Source organism: Gorilla gorilla, chromosome 5 (genome assembly GCF_029281585.2).
Source record: "Gorilla gorilla gorilla isolate KB3781 chromosome 5, NHGRI_mGorGor1-v2.1_pri, whole genome shotgun sequence".
Classification (NCBI taxonomy): domain Eukaryota; kingdom Metazoa; phylum Chordata; class Mammalia; order Primates; family Hominidae; genus Gorilla; species Gorilla gorilla.
In genome coordinates, this window is record NC_073229.2 from 12,338,615 (window position 1) to 12,356,343 (window position 17,729).

Genomic DNA, 17,729 nt, shown 5'->3' on the forward strand with positions numbered 1-17,729 from the left:
ACATGGAAATATCTACACTGCTATCTGTATGAACATGGAAATATCCACACCGCCATCTGTATGAACATGGAAATAACTTCACCGCCATCTGTATGAACATGGACATATCTACACAGCCATCTGGATGAACATGGAAATATCTACACCGCTATCTGTATGAACATGGAAATAGCTACACCGCTATCAGTATGAACATGGAAATGTCTACACCGCTATCTGTATGAACATGGAAATATCTACACCGCCATCTGCATGAACATGGAAATATCTTCACCGCCATCTGTATGAACATGGATATATCTACACAGGCATCTGGATGAACATGGAAATATCTACACCGCTATCTCTATGAACTTGGAAATATCTACACCGCTGTCTGTGTTAACATGCATACATCTTCACCACTATCTGTATAAACATGGAAATATCTACACCGCTATCTGTATGAACATGGAAATATCTACACAGCTGTCTGTTTGAACATGGAAATATCTACACCGCTATCTGCATGAAAATGAAATATCTACACAAATATCTGCATATACATGGAAATGTTTACAAAGCTATTTCTTTACACATGGAAATATCTACACCGCAGTCTCTATAAACATGGAAATATCTACACCGCCATCTGTATGAACATGGAAATATCTGCACCGCCATCTGTATGAACATATAAATATCTACACCGCCATCTGTATTAAGATGGAGATATCTACACCTCTATCTGTATAAACATGAAAATATCTACACCGCTATCTGTATGAACATGGAAATAGCTACACCGCTATCTGTATGAACATGGAAATATCTACACCACTATCTGTATGAACATGGAAATATCTATACCGCTGTCTGTATGAACATGGAAATATGTACACAGCTATCTGTATGAATATGGAAACATCTACACCGCTATCTGTATGAACATGGAAATATCTTCACCGCCATCTGAATGAACATGGATATATTTACACAGCCATCTGTATGAACATGGAAATATCTACACCGCTATCTGTATGAACATGGAAATATCTGCACCGCTAACTGTGTAAGCATGCATACATCTTCACCTCTATCTGTATAAACATGGAAATATCTACACCGCTATCTGTATAAACATGGGAATATCTACACCGCTACCTGTATAAACATGGAAATATCAGCAACACTATCTGTATGAACATGGAAATATCTACACAGCCATCTGGATGAACATGGAAATATCTACACCGCTATCTGTTTGAACATGGAAATAGCTACACCGCAATCTGTATGAACATGGAAATGTCTACACCGCTATCTGTATGAACATGGAAATATCTACACCGCTATCTGTATGATCATGGAAATATCTTCACCGCCATCTGTATGAACATGGATATAACTACACAGCCATCTGGATGAACATGGAAATATCTACACCGCTATATGTATGAACATGGAAATATCTACAACGCTATATGTATAAACATGGAAATAACTACACCGCTATCTGTATGAACATGGAAATATCTACACCGCTATCTGTATGAACATGGAAATATCTTCACCGCCATCTGTATGAACATGGATATATCTACATAGCCATCTGAATGAACATGGAAATATCTACACCGCAATCTGTATGAACATGGAAATATCTACACCACTATCTGTGTAAACATGCATACATCTTCACCGCTATCTGTATAAACATGGAAATATCTACACCGCTATCTGTATGAACATGGAAATATCTACACCGCTATCTGTTTGAACATGGAATTATCTACTCCGCTATCTGCATGAAAATGGAAATATCTACACAGCTATCTGCATATGCATGGAAATATCTACAAAGCTATTTCTTTACACATGGAAATAACTACACCTTTATCTCTATTAACATGGAAATATCTACACCGCTATCTGCATGAACATGGAAATATCTTCACCGCCATCTGTATGAACATGGATATATCTACACAGCCATCTGGATGAACATGGAAATATCTACACCTCTATCTGTATGAACATGGAAATAACTACACCGCTGTCTGTATGAACATGGAAATATCTGCACAGCTATCTGTATGAACATGGAAATATCTACACCGCTATCTGTATGAACATGGAAATATCTTCACCGCCATCTGAATGAACATGGATATATATACACAGCCATCTGGATGAACATGGAAATATCTACACCGCTATCTGTATGAACATGGAAATATCTGCACCGCTAACTGTGTAAACATGCATACATCTTCACCTCTATCTGTATAAACATGGAAATATCAACACCGCTATCTGTATACACATGGGAATATCTACACCGCTACCTGCATAAACATGGAAATATCAGCACCGCTATCTGTATGAACATGGAAATATCTACACAGCCATCTGGATGAACATGGAAATATCTACACCGCTATCTGTATGAACATGGAAATAGCTACACTGCTATCTGTATGAACATGGAAATGTCTACACCGCTAACTGTATGAACATGGAAATATCTACACCGCTATCTGTATGATCATGGAAATATCTTCACCGCCATCTGTATGAACATGGATATAACTACACAGCCATCTGGATGAACATGGAAATATCTACACCGCTATCTGTATTAACATGAAAATATCTACACCGCTATCTGTATGAACATGGAAATATCTCCACCGCTATCTGTGCAAACATGCATACATCTTCACCGCTATCTGTATAAACATGCAAATATCTACACCGCTATCTGTATGAACATGGAAATATCTACACCGCTATCTGTTTGAACATGGAAATATCTACACCGCTATCTGCATGAAAATGGAAATATCTACACAGCTATCTGCATATACACGGAAATATCTACAAAGCTATTTCTTTACAAATGGAAATAACTACACCGCTATCTCTATAAACATGGAAATATCTACACCTCCATCTGTATGAACATGGAAATATCTGCACCGCCATCAGTATGAACATATAAATATCTACACCGCCATCTGTATTAAGATGGAGATATCTACACCGCTATCTGTATAAACATGGAAATATCTACACCGCTATCTGTATAAACATGGAAATATCTGCCCCGCTATCTGTAAAAACATGGAAATATCTACACGGCTACCTGTATAAACATGGAACTATCAACACCGCTATCTGTATGAACATGGAAATATCTACACAGCCTTCTGGATGAACATGGAAATATCTACACCGCTATCTGTATGAACATGGAAATATCTACACCGCTATCTGTATGAACATGGAAATATCTACACCGCTATCTGTGCAAACATGCATACATCTTCACCGCTATCTGTATAAACATGGAAATATCTACACCGCTATCTGTATGAACATGGAAATATCTACACCGCTATCTGAACATGGAAATATCTACACCGCTATCTGCATGAAAATGGAAATATCTACACAGCTATCTGCATATACACGGAAATATCTACAAAGCTATTTATTTACACATGGAAATAACTACACCTCTATCTCTATAAACATGGAAATATCTGCACCACCATCTGTATGAACATGGAAATATCTGCACAGCAATCTGTATGAACATATTAATATCTACACCGCCATCTCTATTAAGATGGAGATATCTACACTGCAATCTGTATAAACATGGAAATGTCTACACCGCTATCTGTATAAACATGGAAATATCTACACCGCTATCTCTATAAACATGGAAATATCTACACCGCTACCTGTATAAACATGGAAATATCAGCACCGCTATCTGTATGAACATGGAAATATCTACACCGCTATCTGTATGAACATGGAAATATCTACACCGCTATCTGCATGAAAATGGAAATATCTACACAGCTATCTGCATATACATGGAAATATCTACAAAGCTATCTCTTTACACATGGAAATAACTACACCGCTATCTCTATAAACATGGAAATATCTACACCACTATCTGTATAAACATGGAAATATCTACACCGCTATCTGTATAAACATGGAAATATCTACACCACTATGTGAATAAACATGGAAATATCTACACCGCTACCTGTATAAACATGGAAATATCAGCACCGCTATCTGTATCAACATGGAAATAACTACACTGCTATCTGTATGGACATGGAAATATCTACACCGATATCTGTATGAACATGGAAATATCTTCACCACCATCTGTATGAACATAGATATATCTACACAGCCATCTGGATGAACATGGAAATATCTACGCCGCAATCTGTATGAACATGGAAATAGCTACACCTCTATCTGTATGAAAATGCAAATATCTACACCGCTATCTGTATGAACATGGAAAGATCTACACCGCTATCTGTATGAACATGGAAATATCTTCACCGCCATCTGTATGAACATGGATATATCTACACAGCCATCTGGATGAACATGGAAATATCTACACCGCTACCTGAATGAACATGGAAATATCTACACCGCTATCTGCATGAAAATGGAAATATCTACACAGCTATCTGCATATACATGGAAATATTTACAAAGCTATATCTTTACACATGGAAATATCTACACCGCAGTCTCTATAAACATGGAAATATCTACACCGCCATCTGTATGAACATGGAAATATCTGCACCGCCATCTCTATGAACATATAAACATCTACACCTCCATCTGTATGAAGATGGAGATACCTACACCGCTATCTGTATAAACATGAAAATATCTACAGCGCTATCTGTATAAACATGGAAATATCTACACCGCTATCTGTATAAACATGGAAATATCTACACTGCTACCTGTATAAACATGGAAATATCAGCACCGCTATCTGTATGAACATGGAAATATCTACACCGCTATCTCTATGAACATGGAAATATCTACACCGCTATCTGTATGAACATGGAAATAGCTACACCGCTATCTGTATGAACATGGAAATATCTACACCGCTATCTGTATGAACATGGAAATATCTACACCGCTGTCTGTATGAACATGGAAATATCTACACAGCTATCTGTATGAACATGGAAATATCTACAACGCTATCTATATGAACATGGAAATATCTTCACCGCCATCTGAATGAACATGGATATATCTACACAGCCATCTGGACGAACATAGAAATATCTACACCGCTATCTGTATGAACATGGAAATATCTACACTGCTATCTGTATGAACATGGAAATATCTTCACCGCCATCTCTATGAACATGGATATAACTACACAGCCATCTGGATGAACATGGAAATATCTACACCGCTATATGTATGAACATGGAAATATCTACACCGCTATATGTATAAACATGGAAATATCTACACCGCTATCTGTATGAACATGGAAATATCTACACCGCTATCTGTATGAACATGGAAATACCTTAACCGCCATCTGTATGAACATGGGAATATCTACATAGCCATCTGAATGAACATGGAAATATCTACACCGCTATCTGTATGAACATGGAAATATCTACACCACTATCTGTGTAAACATGCATACATCTTCACCGCTATCTGTATAAACATGGAAATATCTACACCGCTATCTGTATGAACATGGAAATATCTACACTGCTATCTGTTTGAACATGGAAATATCTAATCCGCTATCTGCATGAAAATGGAAATATCTACACAGCTATCTGCATATACATGGAAATATCTACAAAGCTATTTCTTTACACATGGAAATAACTACACCGCTATCTCTATTAACATGGAAATATCTACAACGCCATCTGTATGAACATGGAGATATCTTCACCGCCATCTGTATGAACATATAAATATCTACACCGCCATCTGTATTAAGATGGAGATATCTACACCGCTATCTGTATAAACATGGAAATATCTACACCGCTATCTGTATAAACATGGAAATATCTACACCGCTACCTGTATAAACTTGGAAATATCAGCACCGCTCTCTGTATGAACATGGAAATATCTACACAGCCATCTGGATGAACATGGAAATATCTACACCGCCATCTGTATGAACATGGAAATAGATACACCGCTATCTGTATGAACATGGAAATATCTACACCACTATCTGTATGAACATGGAAATATCTACACCGCTATCTGTATGAACATGGATATATCTTCACCGCCATCTGTATGAACATGGATATATCTACACAGCCATCTGGATGAACATGGAAATATCTACACCGCAATCTGTATGAACATGGAAATAGCTACACCTCTATCTGTATGAACATGGAAATATCTACACCGCTATCTGCATGAACATGGAAAGATCTACACCGCTATCTGTATGAACATGGAAAAATCTACACCGCTATCTGCATGAACATGGAAATATCTACACAGCTATCTGCATATACATGGAAATATCTACAAAGCTATCTCTTTACACATGGAAATAACTACACCGCTATCTCTATAAACATGGAAATATCTACACCACTATCTGTATAAACATGGAAATATCTACACCGCTATCTGTATAAACATGGAAATATCTACACCACTATCTGTATAAACATGGAAATATCTACACCGCTACCTGTATAAACATGGAAATATCAGCACCGCTATCTGTATGAACATGGAAATACCTACACTGCTATCTGTATGGACATGGAAATATCTACACCGCTATCTGTATGAACATGGAAATATCTACACTGCTATCTGTATGAACATGGAAATATCTTCACCGCCATCTCTATGAACATGGATATATCTACACAGCCATCTGGATGAACATGGAAATATCTACGCCGCAATCTGTATGAACATGGAAATAGCTACACCTCTATCTGTATGAACATGGAAATATCTACACCGCTATCTGTATGAACATGGAAAGATCTACACCGCTATCTGTATGAACATGGAAATATCTTCACCGCCATCTGTATGAACATGGATATATCTACACAGCCATCTGGATGAACATGGAAATATCTGCACCGCCATCTGTATGAACATGGAAATATCTACACCGCTATCTGTATGAACATGGAAATATCTACACCGCTACCTGTATAAACATGGAAATATCAGCACCGCTATCTGTATGAACATGGAAATACCTACACTGCTATCTGTATGAACATGGAAATATCTACACCGATATCTGTATGAACATGGAAATATCTTCACCACCATCTGTATGAACATAGATATATCTACACAGCCATCTGGATGAACATGGAAATATCAGCACCGCTATCTGCATGAAAATGGAAATATCTACAAAGCTATCTGCATATACATGGAAATATCTATACAGCTATCTCTTTACACATGGAAATAACTACACCGCCACCTCTATAAACATGGAAATATCTACACCGCCATCTGTATGAACATGGAAATATCTGCACCGCCATCTGTATGATCATATAATTATCTACACCGCCATCTGTATTAAGATGGAGATATCTACTCCGCTATCTGTATAAACATGGAAATATCTACACCGATATCTGTATAAACATGGAAATATCTACACCGCTATCTGTATGAACATGGAAATATCTTCACCACCATCTGTATGAACATGGATTTATCTACACACCCATCTGGATGAACATGGAAATATCTACACCGCTATCTGTATGAACATGCAAATATCTACACAGCTATCTGTTTGAACATGGAAATATCTACACCGCTATCTGCCTGAAAATGGATATATCTACACAGCTATCTGCATATACATGGAAATATCTACAAAGCTATTTCTTTACACATGGAAATGACTACACCGCTGTCTCTATAAACATGGAAATATTTACACCGTCATCTGTATGAACATGGAAATATCTGCACTGCCATCTGTATGAACATTTAAATATCTACACCGCCATCTGTATTAAGATGAAGATATCTACACCGCTATCTGTATATACATGGAAATATCTACACCGCTGTCTGTATAAACATGGAAATATCTACACAGCCATCTGGATGAACATGGAAATATCTACACCGCTATCTGTATGAACATGGAAATAGCTACACCGCTATCTGTATGAACATGGAAATATCTACACCACTATCTGTATGAACATGGAAATATCTACACCGCTATCTGTATGAACATGGAAATATCTTCACCGCCATCTGTATGAACATGGATATATCTACACAGCCATCGGGATGAACATGGAAATATCTACACCGCTATCTGTATGAACATGGAAATATCTACACCGCTATCTGTGTAAACATGCATACATCTTCACCGCTATCTGTATAAACATGGAAATATCTACAGCGCTATCTGTATAAACATGGAAATATCTACACTGCTACCTGTATAAACATGGAAATATCAGCACCGCTATCTGTATGAACATGGAAATATCTACACAGCCATCTGGATGAACATGGAAATATCTACACCGCTATCTGTATGAACATGGAGATAGCTACACCGCTATCTGTATGAACATGGAAATATCTACACCACTATCTGTATGAACATGGAAATATCTACACCGCTATCTGTATGAACATGGAAATATCTTCACCGCGTCTGTATGAACATGGATATATCTACGCAGCCATTTGGATGAACATGGAAATATCTACACCGCTATATGTATGAACATGGAAATAGCTATACCGCTATCTGTATGAACATGGAAATATCTACACCGCTATCTGTATGAACATGGAAATATCTACACCGCTATCTGTAAGAACATGGAAATATCTTCACCGCCATCTGTATGAACATGGATATATCTACACAGCCATCTGGATGAACATGGAAATATCTACACCCCTATCTGTATGAACATGGAAATATCTACACCGCTATCTGTGTAAACTTGCATAAATCTTCACCGCTATCTGTATAAACATGGAAATATCTACAGCGCTATCTGTATGAACATGGAAATATCTACACCGCTATCTGTTTGAACATGGAAATATCTACACCGCTATCTGCATGAAAATGGAAATATCTACACAGCTATCTGCATGTACATGGAAATATCTACAAAGCTATCTCTTTACACATGGAAATAACTACACCGCTATCTCTATAAACATGGAAATATCTATACCGCCATCTGTATGTACATGGAAATATCTGCAACACCATCTGTATTAACATACAAATATCTACACCACCATCTGTATTAAGATGGAGGTATCTACACCGCTATCTGTATGAACATGGAAATATCTACACCACTATCTGTATGAACATGGAAATATCTTCACCGCCACCTGTATGAACATGGATATATCTTCACAGCCATCTGGATGAACATGGAAATATCTACACCGCTATCTGTATGAACATGGAAATAGCTACACCTCTATCTGTATGAACATGGAAATATCAACACCGCTATCTGTATGAACATGGAAAGATCTACACCGCTATCTGTATGAACATGGAAATATCTTCACCGCCATCAGTATGAACATGGATATATCTACACAGCCATCTGGATGAACATGGAAATATCTACACCGCTATCTGTATGAAGATGGAAATATCTACACCGCTATCTGTGTAAACATGCATACATCTTCACCACTATCTGTATAAACATGGAAATATCTACACCGCTATCTGCATGAAAATGGAAATATCTTCACAGCTATCTGCATGTACATGGAAATATCTACACAGCTATCTCTTTACCCATGGAAATAACTACACCGCTATCTGTATGAACATGGAAATATCTACACCGCCATCTGTATGAACATGGAAATATCTGCACGGCCATCTGTATGAACATATATATATCTGCACCGCCATCTGTATTAAGATGGAGAAATCTGCACCGCTACCTGTATAAACATGGAAATATCAGCACCGCTATCTGTATGAACATGGAAATATCAGCCCCTCTATCTGTATGAACATGGAAATATCTACACCACTATCTGTATGAACATGAAACTATCTACACCGCTATCTGTATGAGCATGGAAATATCTTCACCGCCATCTGTATGAACATGGATATATCTACACAGCCATCTGGATGAACATGGAAATATCTACACCGCTATCTGTATGAACATGGAAATAGCTACACCGCTATCTGTATGAACATGGAAATATCTACACCACTATCTGTATGAACATGGAAATATCTACACCGCTATCTGTATAAACATGGAAATATCTGCACCGCTATCGCTATAAACATCCATATTTGCTCTTAATTTATACCCAGCGATGGGATGTTTCATATGATAAAAGGACCAAATACAGAATTAGTCTATATTTTTTCTGGCAATTGATCTCTGCAATAATCAAACCTCAAAGACAATCAAACCTGAAATCTAAGCTACTTATTAAATAGCGTGGTTTTTAGGTTGCACGTTGCTGTGTATGCTGGCTTCATAGAAAATGCAAGTAGCAATGGCCATTTTTTAATAGTCATTAGCCTTGAAGCTCTCCTAGTTTAGAATCACATAGAAATAGAAATCAAATCTCACTAGATTTTTTTTTTTTGAAACAGGGTCTGGCTTGGTTGCCCAGGCTGAAGAGCAGGGCATGATCTTGGCTCACACCTCTGCCTCTCGGACTCAAGCCATCCTTCTCACCTCAGCCTTGGAGTAGCTGGGACCACAGGCATGTGCCACCATATCCAGCTAATATTTTTATTTTTGTACCAATGGGGTTTGTCATCTTTCCCAGGCAGGCCTCAAACTCCAAGACTCAAGCAATCCACCTGCCTTGAATTCCCATAGTACTGGGTTTACAGGCGACAGCCACTACGCCCAGCAACTAAACTTCTAAAAATCAATTTAACATAAAATTATCTAAGCGTGCAAGGAAAGATAAGGAGCCTAAGGAACCAGTGAGTTGAAGAATAAATGCAGTTTAAATCATACATGTAAACAACATGATGTGATGTGGTAGGAATCATCTAACATGCTTTAAAGCATGATTAAAACGTCTTTACTTAGAAAACTGGATCTTAGTTTAGGATATCTTTAGATAAGAGTATGAAAAGTCATATCATATTGATAAGTAAAGTGCTTCCTTTGGCTAATTTTAAGGATAGGACATTTATTTTCATATAATTCATAGGAATCTTAGACTTAAAAATAAAATTTCCCTTCTCAAATCCTTACTTTCATACATTTTTTTGCATTTCTTTCACTTTTGTGTTAATGGCCTATGTCTCAACATATTCTATTAAGCCTTCTGGAAACACATACTTTGTTTCCAGCCTCTTCAGAGAACCATCACTCCAATTCCTAGGCTTCTGAAGAAGCAGACCCAAGCTTATAGTTATTACATATTTCCAAATCTAGGTGACCAACAAAAATTGATACTTTTCCCATCATACCTTTAAGTTAATAATCAGGTGTATGCTGAGAGGTAAAGACCCAAGAGTGTTGGTTGTCTAATTGTGCAGCTGTATAAACAAATCTTAATGCTTGAAAATATTCAAAGGTTATTCTCACGTTGATTGTTGGTAACTATGTGTAACAACATGAAAAGAAAAAAAAAATCAAAGAATTACGTCTGAGGATAATACACAATCTCTAAGGGTAAGAAGAGCAACAAAAATTCTGCTTCAATTACCACTGAAATAATATATTTATCCTGTAAAATCTATGGTGGCTGGTTGTAAAAATTAGGCATTAGCAAACTGATAAAGACTTTTTAATGAAAACATTATGAAACATAGTTTTTAAAAAGTTAAATACACCCACACCAGTTTTTCACATTCTTTGGGCTGCTTTAATGCTGCCATTAAATAATTGATTTAGTTGTGACATAGATCCTATGTTCCATGGAGTCTACCATTCATAAAGATGCAATGTAAGGTAACAAAAATATAAATTATGTGTGTGGGGGGGAGAAGTCAAGAGTATTTTTATGTGACAGAAGTTAAGTTGTTATCAGTGTAAAATAGTCTGTTACAAATACAGGACTCTGTATGTTAGTTTCACTAACCAGAAAGAAAGAAATTACAGCAGATACACACACACACAACAAAAAAGGGAAAAGAAACAAAGCTTAGCACCACAGAAAACCACCAAACTAGAGGGATAAACAATAAGAAAGGAAGAAGTGAACAAGTAATCTAAAAAACAACTAATGAAATGGTAGAAGGAAGTCCTAATTTATCAATAATAAACTTGAATAGAAGTGGATTAAACTCTACTTAAAAGATATAAAGTGGATGAATGGATTCAGATAGCAAAACCCACCTATATGCTGCCTACATGATACTTACCTCACTATTAAAGACAAATAGACTGAAAGTGAAGAGATGGAAAAATATATTTTATGCAAACAAATGAAAAGCAAGCAGGAGTAGCCACAGTCATGTCATATTTTAAAAGGCTTTAAATAAAAAAACTATATAAAAAAAGAATGTCACTGTATAATGAAATGATAAAAGGCCCAATTCAATACGAGGACATAACATATATATTACTTAGGTGTAACTATATATGTACCCAACACCAGAACAACCAGATATATAAAGCAAATATTAGATTTAAAGGTAGAGATAGACTGCAATACAATATTAGTAGGAAATTTCAACACTCCACTTTAAAAATGGACAGATTCTATGAAGAGAAAATCAACCAAAAAATGACAGACTCAAACTATACCATAGACCAAATGGACCTAGCAGGTAAAGAAGATCTCACCTGATATGGTTTGGCTGTATATCCCCACCCAAATCTCATCTTGATTATAGCTCCCATAATTCATACATGTTGTGGGAGGGAACCAGTGGGAGATAATTGAATCATGGGGGCGGTTCCCCCATACTGTTCTTGTGGTAGTGAATACGTCTAACAAGATCTGATGGTTTTATAAGGGGGAACCCTTTCACTTGGTTCTCAATTCTATTTTGTTTGCTACCATGTAAGATGTGTCTTTCGCCTTCCATCATGATTGGGAGACCTCCCCAGCCACGTGGAACTATGAGTCCACTAAACCTCTTTTTCTCTGTAAATTACCCAGTCTCGGGTATGTCTTTATCAGCAGTATGAAAACAGACTAATACATCATCCAACAGCTGCAGAATACAAATTATTCTCAACTGTACACCAAACATTCTCTAGGACCAATCATACATTATGACACATAATAAGTCTTAACAAACTTAAGAAGACAGATATCATATGAAGTATCTTTTCTGATTACAGGGATATAAAGTCAGAAATCAACAACAGGAAAGCCCTTGGAAATTTTATAAAAACATGGAAATTAAATAGCACGCACCCAAGAAATCAATAGGTCTCATTAAGACATTAATAGGAAAATTTCAAAAGTCACTGAGACAAGTAAGAATGAAAATCCAACATACCCAAACCTATGGAACGTAGCAAAAGCAGTTCTAAGAGGGAAATTAAAAGCAATAAAAGCCTACACCAAAAAAGAAGAAAGATTTTCAAATCACAAAGCAAAATTATACACTTCAAGTAACTAGAACATCAAAAACAAACTAAACCCAAAATTGGTAGAAGGAAGGAAATAATAAAGCTCACAGCAGATATAAATGAAACAGACACTAAAAAATATTTCAAAAGATAAATAAGACAAAGTGTAAAGGTAAAACTGACAAACCTTTAGCTAAACTAAGACAAAAGGAGAGAAAATTCAAATAAATAAAAGATGAAAAAGGAGACATTACAACTGATACACCACAGAAATAGAAGGGATTGTAAGACATTACTCATAACTATATGCCAACAAATTTGATAATGTAGAATAAAATGAATAAATTTCTGCACACATACAACTACCCAGATTAAATTGTGAGGAAATATAACATCTGAACACATCAATAATGAGTTTGGAAATTGAATCAATAATAAAACATCTTCCATCAAAACAACAACAACAACAACCAACACCCAGGACCTGATGTCTTCACTGCTGAATTCTACCAAACAGTTAAAGAATAACTACCAATTCTCCACAAACTTTTCCACAAAAGTAATGAGGAAGGAATACTTCCATACTCATCTTATGAGGCTCGCAACATCCTGATTCTAAAACCAGACAAAGACACGCACAAAATGAAAATAACAGGCCAATATTCCTGAAGAACATAGATACAAAAATTCTCAACAAGATACAAGTGAACTGACTTCGACAGCACACTAAAAAGAGTATTCACTATAATCAAGTGGGGTTCATCCCAGGGATGAAAGGATGGCTTAACATGCACAAATCAGTAAATATGATACACCACCACAATAGAAAGAAGAACAAAAACCATGTGATCATTTCAACAGATGCAAAAAGAACACTTGACAAAAGTCAACATTCCTTTATGATAAAAACTGTCAAGAAAGTAGGTATAGGAGTGTACCTCAACGCAGTAAAGGCCATATGTGACAAACCCACAGCTAACATCTTATTTATGGTGAATAGTTAAATGCTTTTCCTCTATGATATGGAGGAAGACAAGGATGTCAACTTCTACCACTTCTATTTAGCATAGTACTGGAGGTCAGAGCCAGAGCAATTAGACAAAAGAAATAAATAAGAGGGATCCAAACTGGAAAGAAGGAAGTCAGATTGTTTCTGTTTGTAGAAAATGTGATCTCACATACATATGTATACATCTATATATATGATCATATAGATATATATGATCTCTCTCTCTTTAGGGTTCTTTCTATATATACTTATATAGAGTGAGAACCCTAAAGACTTGACCAAAAACTACTAGAAATCATAAATAAATTCAGTAAAGTTGTAGTATACAAAATCAACACAGAAAATTCAGTGTTGTTTCTATACACTAATAGTGAACTATCTGAAAAAGTCATCAAGAAAGGAATTCCATTTACAATAGCTACCAAGAAATCTGCAGATAAATTTAATCAAGGTCGTGAAAGATCTCTACAATGAAAACTATAACACACTGATGGAAAAATTTACGATCCACAAAAAATGGACACTATATACTCATGGAATGGAAGAACTGATACTATTGAAATGACCATACTAACAAAATGTCCTACAGATTCAATGCAATCCCTATCAAAATACCAATGAAATTCTTCACAGAAATAGAAAAAAATACCCTAAAATTTGTATGAAACCAGAAAAGACCCCAAATAACCAAAGCAATCCTGTGCAAAAATAACAAAGCTGGAGGCACCACACTACCTGACTTCAAAATATACTACAAAGCCATAGTAAGCAAAACAGCATGGCACTGCCATAAAGCAAACACATAGACCAATGGAAGAGAATATACAGCTCAGAAATAAATTCTCATACCTAAAGTCAACTGATTTTCAAAAAAGGAGTCAAGAGCACACACAGGGGTAAAGACAGTCTCTTCATTAAATGGTACTGAGAAGATTGGATATCTACATGTGGGATAATGAAATTAGACCCCTATCTTTTACCTTATACAAAAATCAACTCAAATGCGATTAAAGACCTAAAGGTAAGATTGAAAACTATGAAAAACTACTAGAAGATAACATGTGGGAAATTCTCTATAACTTTGGGTTCTACAAGGATTTTTTAAATGAGACGTCAAAAGCACAGGCAACAAAAGCAAAAAGAGATAAATGGGGTTTCATCAAACTAAAATGCTTTTGCACAGCAAAGGAAACTTAACAGAGTGAAAAAACAACTTACAGAATGGGATACAATATTTGCAAACTATACATCTGCTAAGGAGTTAATGCCCAGATTATATAACAAACTTAAACAACTCAACAGCAAAAACATAAATAACTTATTTAAAAATGGGCAAAACTGGGAGGCTGAGGCAGGCGGATTGCCTGAGGTCAGGAGTTTGAGACCAGCCTGACCAATATGGTGAAATCATTTCTCTACTAAAAATACAAAAATTTAGCCAAACATGATGGCGTGTGCCTGTAACCCCAGCTACTCAGCAGGCTGAGGCAGGGGAATTGCTTGAACCAGGGAGATGGAGGTTGCCGTGAGCCCCGATTGCACCACTGCACTCCAGCTTGGGCAACAGAGCAAGACTCCTTCGCAAAAAAAAAAAAAAAAAAAAGGACAAAATAAACGAAAAGAAATGCCACAAGAGAAAATATAGAAAGGGTCAAGACGAATATATAATAAAATCATGTTCAACATCACTAACCATCAGGGAAATGCAAATCAAAACCGCAATGAGATACCAGTTCACCCATTAGAATGGCTATTAGCAAAAAGGTAAAAGATAACAAGAGTTGGCAAGGAAGTGGAGAAAACGGAACACTTACGCACTGTTGATGGGGTTGTAAACTAGTACAACCATTAAGCAAAACTTTATGGAAGTTCGCTAAAAAATAAAAAATAAAAAAAAAAAACAATCATTCGATCACATAACCCAGCAATCCCACTACTGGGTATATATCCATAGGAAATGAAATCATTGTGTTTGAAAAATATCTGCACTCTTATGTTTACTGTAGCACTATTTCTAATAATCAGATATGGAATCAACCTATGTGTATAAAAACAAACAAGTGAATTATATATATATAATATATATTATGTATATTATATATAATACATATTATGTATATTATATATAATATATTATGTATAATATATTATATATTAATATATTATTTATATTAATATATTATATATTAATATTAATAATATTAATAATAAATAATAATTATTAATTAAAAATAATTAATAATAATTAATATTGATATTAATATATTATTAATATATAATATATATTATATGTATAATATACATTATATATTATGTATATTTTATATATAATACATATTATGTATATTATATACATAATATATATTATGTATATTATAATATATATAATGTATAATGTATATAATATACGTTATGTATATTATATATAATATACATTATGTATGTTATGTATATTATATATTACATATAATATATATTATTATTATATATAATTATATATAATTATAATTATAATTATATATAATTTTATGTGTAATTAGAATTATGCATAAAATTAATTATAATTATATATAATTTTATGTGTAATTATAATTATATATAAAATTATATATATATATATATATATATATATATATATATGGACACACACACAATGAAATACTATTCAGCCATAAAAAAAGAATGAAATTCTGCCAGTTGCAACAACATGGATGACCCTGTAGGATACAATGTTAAGTGAAATAAGCCAGACACAGAAAGCAAATACCGCATGATCTCGCTCATATGTGGAATCTTAAAAAAAAAAATGTTAATAGAGAAGTAGAGTAGAATAGTGGTTACCAAACAGTGAGGAAGAAGTGGGGAGGGCAAAATGGAGATAGATTGGTTAACAGTTATGAAATCACAATTATATAGGAAGAATAAGTTGTAGTGTTCTTTGCAAAGCAGGGTGACTATAGTTAAAAGTAAAGTATTGTATATTACAAAGTACCTAGAAGAAAGGATTTTGAAATTTCTTATTAAAAAGAAATGATGAATGCATGAGGTAATTAATACACTAACTATCCTTATTGGATCATTAGACAACATACATATTCATTGAAACATCAAATTGTATCCTATAAATCTATATAATTACAATGTGAAATTTTTTTAAAAATAAATTAATGAATTAAATAACAATTTTAAAATGTTCTCAATCACCAATGCAAAGTTTAGGAGCTTTGTTCTTGACTCAGCCTTAAGACTGAAAACTAATGTGTTAGAAATATTTGTAGATCCTCTCAATTTTGAAAGAATCCTAGCTAAACTACTGAAATATAAAATATATTCTA